We start from the raw sequence: 9,520 nt of genomic DNA, 5'->3' as shown, positions 1-9,520 counted from the left end.
CATTTCTGAATAACAGAATTCCAAGACATTAATCATTTGGGTTCTACTTTCATTCAATAAATGATTGTAAGATTAGCCTAGTGTTTTTCAAATGAGAAAACGTTACACTAATGTGAGTTAAATTGTCGGAATTCTGGTGGATGGCACAGTCCTAAGGCTATGGCACTATTCAAAAAACTCGGTTTTATTGTAGCAAAGTGGAACGGTCAACAACCAAGATATGAGCACAATTCAAAGTAAAAGAAAATAAAAATTAATTTTTTTCCTACATTTAGTATAGGAAAAAAATACTGAAGCTTATTTTCATTTCCTTTACTCTGGTCTAATGTGCAAAAGGATTTCCCCACTGGCCTTGGACCTTATGTAAAATAAACATGCCTTTTTTTCAGAAAGGTTGGGGTGAAACTCCATCCCTCTGGTTCTCAGGCCATTTAAAATTCAGCTCCATGGGGCTTCTGTCAGAGGGGAGGCAAGGATCACACCAAAATAAGAAGTGAAGGCAGTTGACTCAGCACAGAAATTTAGATATCACTTTCTGGGGATCCCTGGTGACAGAGGAGCTTTCATGTATGTGTGTGCGTTGAGTTCTGAAGTTAAAAAAAAAAAAATCTTCTTTTTTATTTTTTATTTTTATTTATTTTAATTTTTTTAAATAAATTTATTTTTTATTGGTGTTCAATTTGCCAACATACAGAATAACACCCAGTGCTAAAAAAAAAAATCTTCTGCTGTACATTTGTTAGGTCTTTTCTATGACTTCAACCCTCTTAGAGACTCGGACCGAAGCAGAAACAAGAGGCAGTGAGAGCGTTCTCCAAGTAACCATGCCAAGTTGGTGAGTTAATACTCCACCTAGACCTCGTGGCCTTGCCACTCTCCATCAAACTGGTTTTTGTGGCTGTCAGTCAAAGGCCAACATGGCACATTTCCCACTGATACTGAATGAGCTGAAAACTCAGGTTACTGTTGATTTTGCCCTAGGGAATTTGACTGAGAAGGGTGTTACCCTGGGCAACTGAGATCCTGTGTGTGCACACGTGTGTGTGTGTGTGTGTGTGTGTGTGTGTGTGTGAAAGAGACAGACCCAGACACAGAGACAGAGACAGACAGACAAACAGGCAGACAGCAGGGGAACATGATAGATTGGAGTCGGCTACATGGTTGCTTCTGGCCAAGGTGGCTGGTTGACCTTACTTCTTACCTCCCTGTTCAGTCTCTGCCTGGCATTGATGGAGGAGAACTGAAGCATTACTATCCGCGTAAGCATTACCCTAGCAGCTAATATAAACGTCTTGCCTCAGATTTCCTCCCCAGAAAGGGAGTTGAGATTCTAATTAGCTGAATCATCTAGTGACAACGCCTTTCATTGTGTTAGGTTACAAAAACACAGTAGTAGCCTACTGTGGGAACCCTGATGGGAAATCCACTCCATTTTCATGTTAAACCACTAGCCTGGCCTGTTGCAGGTTCGACCCAGTCATGAGTTTTCAAGGAAGTGATTTGGAAGTTACTTTTTCAGACTTAGAAAGATGAGGGAAAAAAAAACTTGAGCAAGAATTGCAAAGTCACTGAAATACCAATTGGAAGCAGAAAAATTATCTGGAATATTTCTAGCACATTTACTCCTGCCCAGTAGGAACCAAATAAGCTTCTTGGGTGGGAGCCTTTAGAATAGCTGTCCCTATGAGTCATTAAATCAGGAATTTGGGGTAGAAATGGGAGTTGTGAGCTGTCTACAGCGGAATGTTATTAAAAGCAGGCTGGGGATGTGGAGTCCCTGCTTTGCCTTGCAGCTCCTTTTGCAGACGCAGGTCCTGGCAGCTGTCACTCCCCCTCAAGAGAACACTGGGGAGAATGACTGCAGGGCCTTGTCCTTCTAGACTGCCCTCCTCTTCCACTTTCCTGAGCCCACTCCCTTACCTACTACACCATGTTGCCTCCAGCCTGGGGAGCTTGGTCAGATGAGAGCAAGTGTTGCCACAAGAGTTAATACCATTGTACCTAAAACGTACTTAGCACCCAGGTATTGGTTTCTCAATGCCATTCCCCAATAACAGGAACCAAGACTCTTTGAAGAAATGGCTGATTCTAGAAGTGAAGCAAGGAAAACACAAGATAATTCTGGACTATCTTGTGCCAGTGTTCTCTGTTCTTTTACATGATGGTCAGTCAGGTCTGGCCATGGAGAAGACACAGAAGTTTGGGTAGATTATCTGCACAGTCCTAGAAACAGGAGGTGTAGGGCCACCTGGAAAAAACACCAGCATGGTTAGGAGGCAGAAGGGGAAGGAGTGAGGAGAGGGCTGAGGCCGTCTTAACTGAAACTTCAAGAGCATGTCAACGCAGGGCTGGCTAAACAATTTAAGACTGGCTAGTTCGAATTGTTTCAGTGAGCTTTCAGCTACAGGCTGGCCCCTCGGTGCCGGGCATCCGGCCCTGAGGTGGTCCAGGCAGAGGAATATTGCTTCCTGGGATCACGGGCCTGAGAAAGGTCTGGCCCTGGATTAGCTAGTTTGTACATCAAAGACATGCTCAAGCCTGGACTTGAGTTGTCTCTCAGGATGACCACTCATCCTCCCACTACGACCAATTCTTTTTGATTCTGTTTAGTGTTTCAGGTTAGCATTTTGTTTTGCACTTGAGGCCATTGCAGGTGTTCTCACCACCGATGCTCTAGAAGATGCTCTCTCTCTGGTCAGGTTGGGCCCTGCATCCTTTTGCTATGACCTGCTAGTCTTTGGTGACTTCTTACTATCTGGTATAACACGTCACACCAGGCTCCTCTTGCACATTTCCTGCCCTAGACCTGGAACTAGTTATTTCTCTAAGGAGCCCTGGATCTTAGAGGAAAAGTATTCTAAAAGCACAAGTTGGGCCCAAGGAAGCATCCCCAGTATCATTGTTCTTAAAATTCCTATGCTGGAAGGACACTGGAAAACTGAAGATTCTTCTACCGTTCTTTGAATACTCTTCGGTATTATTTGAATTTTCATCACATGTGTTCGTTCTCATCATTCATTTGTTGCATACAAATAATGCATAATTACAGCAATGGAAAAAAAAAAGGCAAAGTAAAAATTCTTTCATACCTTTTCCATGTCACTTCCCTTGCTTTGATAACTGCAGCTATCAAATTTCTGGGACTTCTTTCAGACTTTGTCTTGGACAACATTGTCACCCAAATAAGACCAGTTGCCTGAGGATTCCAGATGCTTCTTAAATGTATTTGGATGACTCAAAGAAACCATAATCTGAGGTAAAACCACAATGGACAGCAATGTAAATCTTCCCCGGGACCAGCAAATAGAGCCTCGGTGTTTAACTCCAGGGGGCGCTGTCTACGTCTCTGTGATTCATGCAACAACAAACCTGCACCAATATAATAAGCGAAGGACGGGAACAGATAGGAAGTGCCTCTTAAATATAGGAGAAGCAAGTGTGCTTTTTATAAGACAAACCCAAAATAAAACGACACCAGGATACTATTTTTCATCTCTCAGGTTGGCAAAGACGAAAAATGCTTGCTAACACACCCTCACTCCATGCTGGTGGAGTGCCCGTATATCTGGTGGTTTGACAATACAGGTTCAGTGACAAATGTATCAGTATTTGCTTATTTAAAACACTTCTGGGAATTTACAAATATATACAAATATACTTGAATATTTAGGAAATGATGTCTGCATAAGTCAGACCTTCTTAGTAAGGGCTGCACAGGAACATCTAGGGGATTCATCAAACTCACACTGTGTTTTTGTTTTCATTAAAATCTAAGTGAAATTTGTCATTTCCTTTAATTATGAAGGCAGGCAAGAAACCACAATAGTATCAGCCTGCGCCTTTGTTACCAGCAAAAATCAGACCTTTTGTGTCATGCTACTGTTGTTGCAAATATTCTGAAATATCACATATGTTCATTTATAGTTTGGAATTGGTCACTAGTCCCACTGTCAGAACTTGGTATTTAACTCCTTAATAACTAAGCACACATATTTTTAAAATATCAAAATATCAAAAAAATATCAAAATATTAAAAAAATATTTTGATAACTCTATGTCAGTATACTTGGTTTCCTTTTAATCCTAAGGATTTTATTTCTACATTTGAAAGAGAATGTTACGATGAAAAGAAACTCATGTAAGTTAAGGATAGAGTAGTTGATTGCATCAGGTATACAATCATAGTAAATGATGGGAAGCCTCCAACAGTGTGAACTGGCTAAATAATATTTGTATATTGCTACAATGGAATACTCTGCAGCTGCAAAAGAGAATGAGGAATCTATCTAATAAAATGAAATGATACCCCAAATATTGTGAAGACAGTAAAACAGCACGCAGAAGATTTTGTGCAGTGCGCAACCACTTGTGTAAAAAGTAAGAGGGGAGGGGATCCCTGGGGGGCTCAGCGGTTTAGGCCCAGGACGCGATCCTGGAGTCCTGGGATCGAGTCCCAGGTCGGGCTTCCGGCATGGAGCCTGCTTCTCCTTCTGCCTGTGTCTCTGCCTCTCTCTCTCTATGTCTATCATGAATAAATAAAAAAAAATTTAAAAATCTTTAAAAAGTGAGAGGGGAGATTATATGATACCAAAGCCTATCTCCTATCTCCTATCTCCTACCAATGCCTATAACCTCTGGAAGATAAACAAGCAGCTGGTAATATTGGTGGCCTCCAGGGATGAGACCTGGGTGAGTGGGGGCCTAGAGCATTAGGGAGACTTTTTCCTGATAGACTTCACAGTGCATTTAGTTTTTGAACCTTGTGAATGTATAATCTATTCAAAATTGAAATAAAACCTAGCATTTAAAAATCCCTCGTGAGAGTCTGTCAAGGGAATTGCTACACAGCCATGACAGTACTTCTCAAAGCCCGCTTCCCACCTTGCCTCTGGAATCTGACCTGGAGCAAAGCCCTGACAGTTCTATCATTTCAATCCGTATCTCCGTCCCAATAAAACATTTTTAATACTTCCTTGGCTCTTGCCTTTCCCTACACCTTTAGCATTTTCTCTTCCAGAAGTAAAATCTAGCCTATTCCAATTCAGTCTTGTCTCCACTTTCACTACATCACAGATGCTCATGAAGCAACTTGGCACTGGTGAAATTATTCCTAATGGGCAGCAAAGGGAAGTACATCAATATTCACCCATTACGCATTTGTAGTCTTCAATATTACTTATTTATGGTTTCATAATACATTTATTTTAAAATGAAGTCTTACTCATTGAATGGGGTAGATTTTTAGTGTCATTGGAAATGAAGCCTAGTTACTACTATTTGTAAGAAAGCACAAATGTTATGGGATTAGATCACTAAAATATTTATTCTTCCCAAAGCTTCTCTCATGAATTTCCTACTATTTTCGAAACGAAGCCAAGTTTCAGTACAATACATTGATGAACATGCTTGTCTAGTATGTCCTTGGCAATATAAGGTATATTTACATCACTAGAGTAAAATATTTTGAAGAAAACATTAATTCTGAGTTCAAGTAATAATGCTAGCATGAGTATTGTTGCCAAAATCGTGCAACTTGCAAAAACAATCGTGCTTGTAAGTATTAGTTTGGAGTGTTGTGACAACAGATGCTAATTCTTCTTGAGATTTGGATCAGCAGAGGGAAGTCTGCATTCGTTTTTGGAAAACATTTTGTTTGAAGCAAACTCAAGGCTCTTTGCACGATAAACAAAACTATAGCAGAGTCTTGCCACAAGAACTTGAACAAATCGTTTAAAATTACAACATAACCTTCTTATTTCTATGGTGGACTCTGGGAAAATATTTGAGGTCTCAACAGAAAACTCCAGCTTGTTTTTGAGTCAGAAATGTGTTTTCTTTGGCGTCATGAACAGGATAAAGAAAACTGGGACAACTGCCAAGGCTCTGTGCTTTGAGCTCTTCCATGCTGCAAAGAGAATAGTGGCTGGACTGCTAGTGGATTGGGGTCATGGCTAGGGTGGGCTTTGGGAGGAGGAAGATAAAACTTTCTGTTACTTCTGAAGACCTGTGTAGCAGGTGAGTTGTGAAGAAAGGAATGAGTGGTATTTCCAGCTCCCTTTTTGCCCTGCAACACCCAGGACAAAAATTTCCCCAAGACTGTGTTCCAGCAGAAGAGAGCATGGAGGTTAGGAGTTGAAGCCATACAAGCAACCTAATTGAAGAAGGCTGGTTTTCCTCAGTCTCGTGAGAAACTCTGAGACCCTGGGTCTCGTGGGCCTGTGTGTAGTAGAGGAGGGGACCACCATGATGGGCATCTCTGGTCTTCCTGGATCACACTGCTTGACCAGTACTTTGGAAACTGAGGAGTCACAGCAAATGGAGTAGCTGATAAGGACTCTGCAAGGTATGGTATCTCAATACCAGGAGATCCTCTCATGAACCTCTGGAGAATAAGAGAGAATTCCCCAACATGACTGATGTTGAATTTTTCTGCCAGTCACGTAGGTGAAAGTACAGAACCAATTCCTCTGATTTAGAGAAATGTAGCATTTACACGTCAGAAAGTGGCCGAGTGACATTTCTACTTGCTACCTTGAAAGTATTTATCTACAGACAAGTATAAATCTCACCTCTCCTGTATTACTGCTACTCTCACACAAACATGGGGGCCTGTGCACGTGTGTGCATGTGCACTTGGGTGCGTGTGTGCAGACACACACACTTCTATTGGTTGTGCCCAAGATTGCGAATCCGAGAAACCACCAAAGAGCCGACACCGATGCAAGCGCATGAGGGTTTATTAGCAAGCTCAAGCTTGGGTCCAAGTGTACCCGACACAGCGGAGCAGGGACGTGGACCCCGAAGTGGGTTACAGCTGGGTTTTTTATAGGCTGGTCTGGGGTTACAGCTGGGTTTTTTATAGGCTGGTCTAGGGGATTTTCAGAAGGGGTGGAGGAATTTCTCAAGTTCTGTTTACATTCTGATATGGGGCTTTCAAGGGCATTGAGCTCCATTCTCATTCTAACATGCGACTTTCTACCATGGGCATGGGCTCTGTTGTCTTTCTGATATGGGATTCTCTGCCGAGGACATTCTGCAGTTTTTCCTGTAAAGTTCAGCTCTTATTCACAGGGTCCTAAGATGACTGTACTTGTGCTAATGCTAAACTTTAGGTGGGATGGCCTTAATTTTTCTCGGCCTCCACATATGTTTAACATCTTGGAAGTGAGACCACCTGGAGTCAGCTTGCCTCTCCACCCTTCCTTACCCACCCTTTGGTTTTCATGTTACCTGTCACATTAGTCTTATTTGTTGGCTTCATTAACCCATTCATTCAATTAATCCTGCAGACAAATCTTGTGGGCTTAATCGCCTGTAACTCAAAGACCTAATTCCAGTCTCAAGATGTTCATAGTTGAGAGTGTACTGTTGAGTACAGGGTGGGAAGGTTTGGGAATGGAGAAGTGACAGCAGTTCCTGACCCTAGTAGGAGAGCAGAAGACTCTAATGGTACAGAGGGTCAGGCCACCCAACCTGGAATGAGAAGAGAGATCAGGGTTAAGTTTTTGCAAGAAATGATGACTTTGCAGATCTTGAGGTTGCAGAGTTAATGAGACCAGAGTAACATTCGTGGAAGATGTTTGGGGTCATGAAAAATATGGTCTATTTTACGAACCACAAAATTGGCCCTGTAAAAATGTAAGCTATAGGAGGAGCAACCGCACATTTGTTCTGCCTATTGCTGTTCTAAATATTATGCTCTAAATACTGCTCTTTTTTTGAAAAAAAAAAAAGGATTTTATTTATTTATTCATAAGAGACACAGAGCAAGAGAGAGGGAGAGGCAGAGACACAAGCAGAGGGAGAAGCAGGCTCCATGCAGGGATTCCCAACGTGGGTCCCCAGGATCACACCCTGGGCTGAAGGTGGCGCTAAAGGGCTGAGCCACCCAGGCTGCCCTACATACTGCTCCTAATGGTCATCTAATTTCCCAGATTCTACCCAGGTGGAGTATTTGTTATCTCCCAAATATCTCTTGAGAGATAACAAGCCAAGCATAACGAATTCTGGTAGCAACGTAAAAGACAACACTATTAGGAGAACTTTACCAGAAAAATCATATGGAAGTTCTTAATTCCTCCTGACACATATGAATCATCAAAATATACTTGTTAAATGCTTAGACCTTTTCACTTCCTTCACCTAGATTAAGAATTGTAATATAATGGTTTTCTGAGAATTGCACGTATCAGAAGATGTTACTGCAACAAATATCTTCCCGCATGTGAATAGACTTAACATAAAATGTAGTGCTTCCAACTGAAAATAAAATTATTTAATTATTTCATGCATAATGTGATTTCCTCTGGTTGAGAGAATACAGAAAGGTTAGTTCATGACATCATTTTCCAGATGAAGATGAATGTGGTTTTCAGACTCAATGCAGAAAGTCTCCTTCCAGGTAAGATCTGATCTTCGGCTAATTCCCTTATGCAGGTATTCCTTCCCCTTCTACTTTACTCTCCATCTTAAACCATCTCTCCTTTTGGGAAGTGTCCCATGAACCAAACTCGGTGTGTTTTTAACGGTCTGCTCATTTTTCTCCAAGAAGACAAAAGAACGTCATTCTCTATGAATGTTTATTGCACATGTGCTGTTTGTCAGGAGTTCAGTGGGCCAAGGAGAGAAACAGAACAGACGATGAGATTGAGGAATTATAGCCTCAACTTAATTCCTTTTCTAAAATAAGTTTTGAAAATTTTGTTCCCTGGGAATAATCTAAGATTCCTAGGGGAATGTTACTTTAAAGCAAGTTTTTAAAACTTTTATTTGTACCATGAACCCTATGACCACCGGGTGATACATATACCCCTTCTCAGGTAATATGCATAAAATAAAACACATAAGATTACAATTAAAATAGATAATTATGTAGAAATACAATGATCAAAATGGCTTTTGAAATTTCATAATAAAATAATGTGTCTTTATTAACACATTAAATAATAAGAGCTAGCCGCAAGTCTCATAGCTACCGTATTTTGAAGTAGTGATGAGTATGAAGGATATTTTCAAGATATCTACAACAATTGTAACGTGATAGGAACAAATCTTTGATTTCTCTTGGTGACAGTCTCATGGGAACAGTTAATAATTATCATGATTTAGAATCTACGTTTAGGGGTACCTGGGTGGTTCAGTCAGTTAAAGCATCCAACTCTTGGTTTCAGTTCAGGTCTTGATCTCAGGGTTATGAGACTGAGCTCTGAGTCATTCTGCGCAGTGAGTGTGGAACCAGCCTAAGATTCTCCTTCTCCCTCTGCCCCTCTCCAACCACTAGTCAGAGCATGCACTCTCCCTCTGTAATTAATTGATTGATTAATTAACTAAATCTGCATTTATAATTCTGGAGACTGCTAGAGGTTCAAGAAAATTTTAAGAAGTATTTTTTTCTTCATCCAAGACCATGGACTGATGATTTCTATCCCTGGACTCTGACAAAGAACATTTGTTTTACCCTGGGATCAACACATTGACTCCATTTCTACTGTTTTTTTTTTTTTTTTAAGATTTTATTTAT

This window comes from Canis aureus, chromosome 22, assembly GCF_053574225.1.
Source record: "Canis aureus isolate CA01 chromosome 22, VMU_Caureus_v.1.0, whole genome shotgun sequence".
In the NCBI taxonomy this organism is placed as follows: Eukaryota; Metazoa; Chordata; class Mammalia; order Carnivora; family Canidae; genus Canis; species Canis aureus.
The sequence above is the reverse complement of the archived record's forward strand: the minus strand, read 5'-3'. Positions refer to the sequence as shown.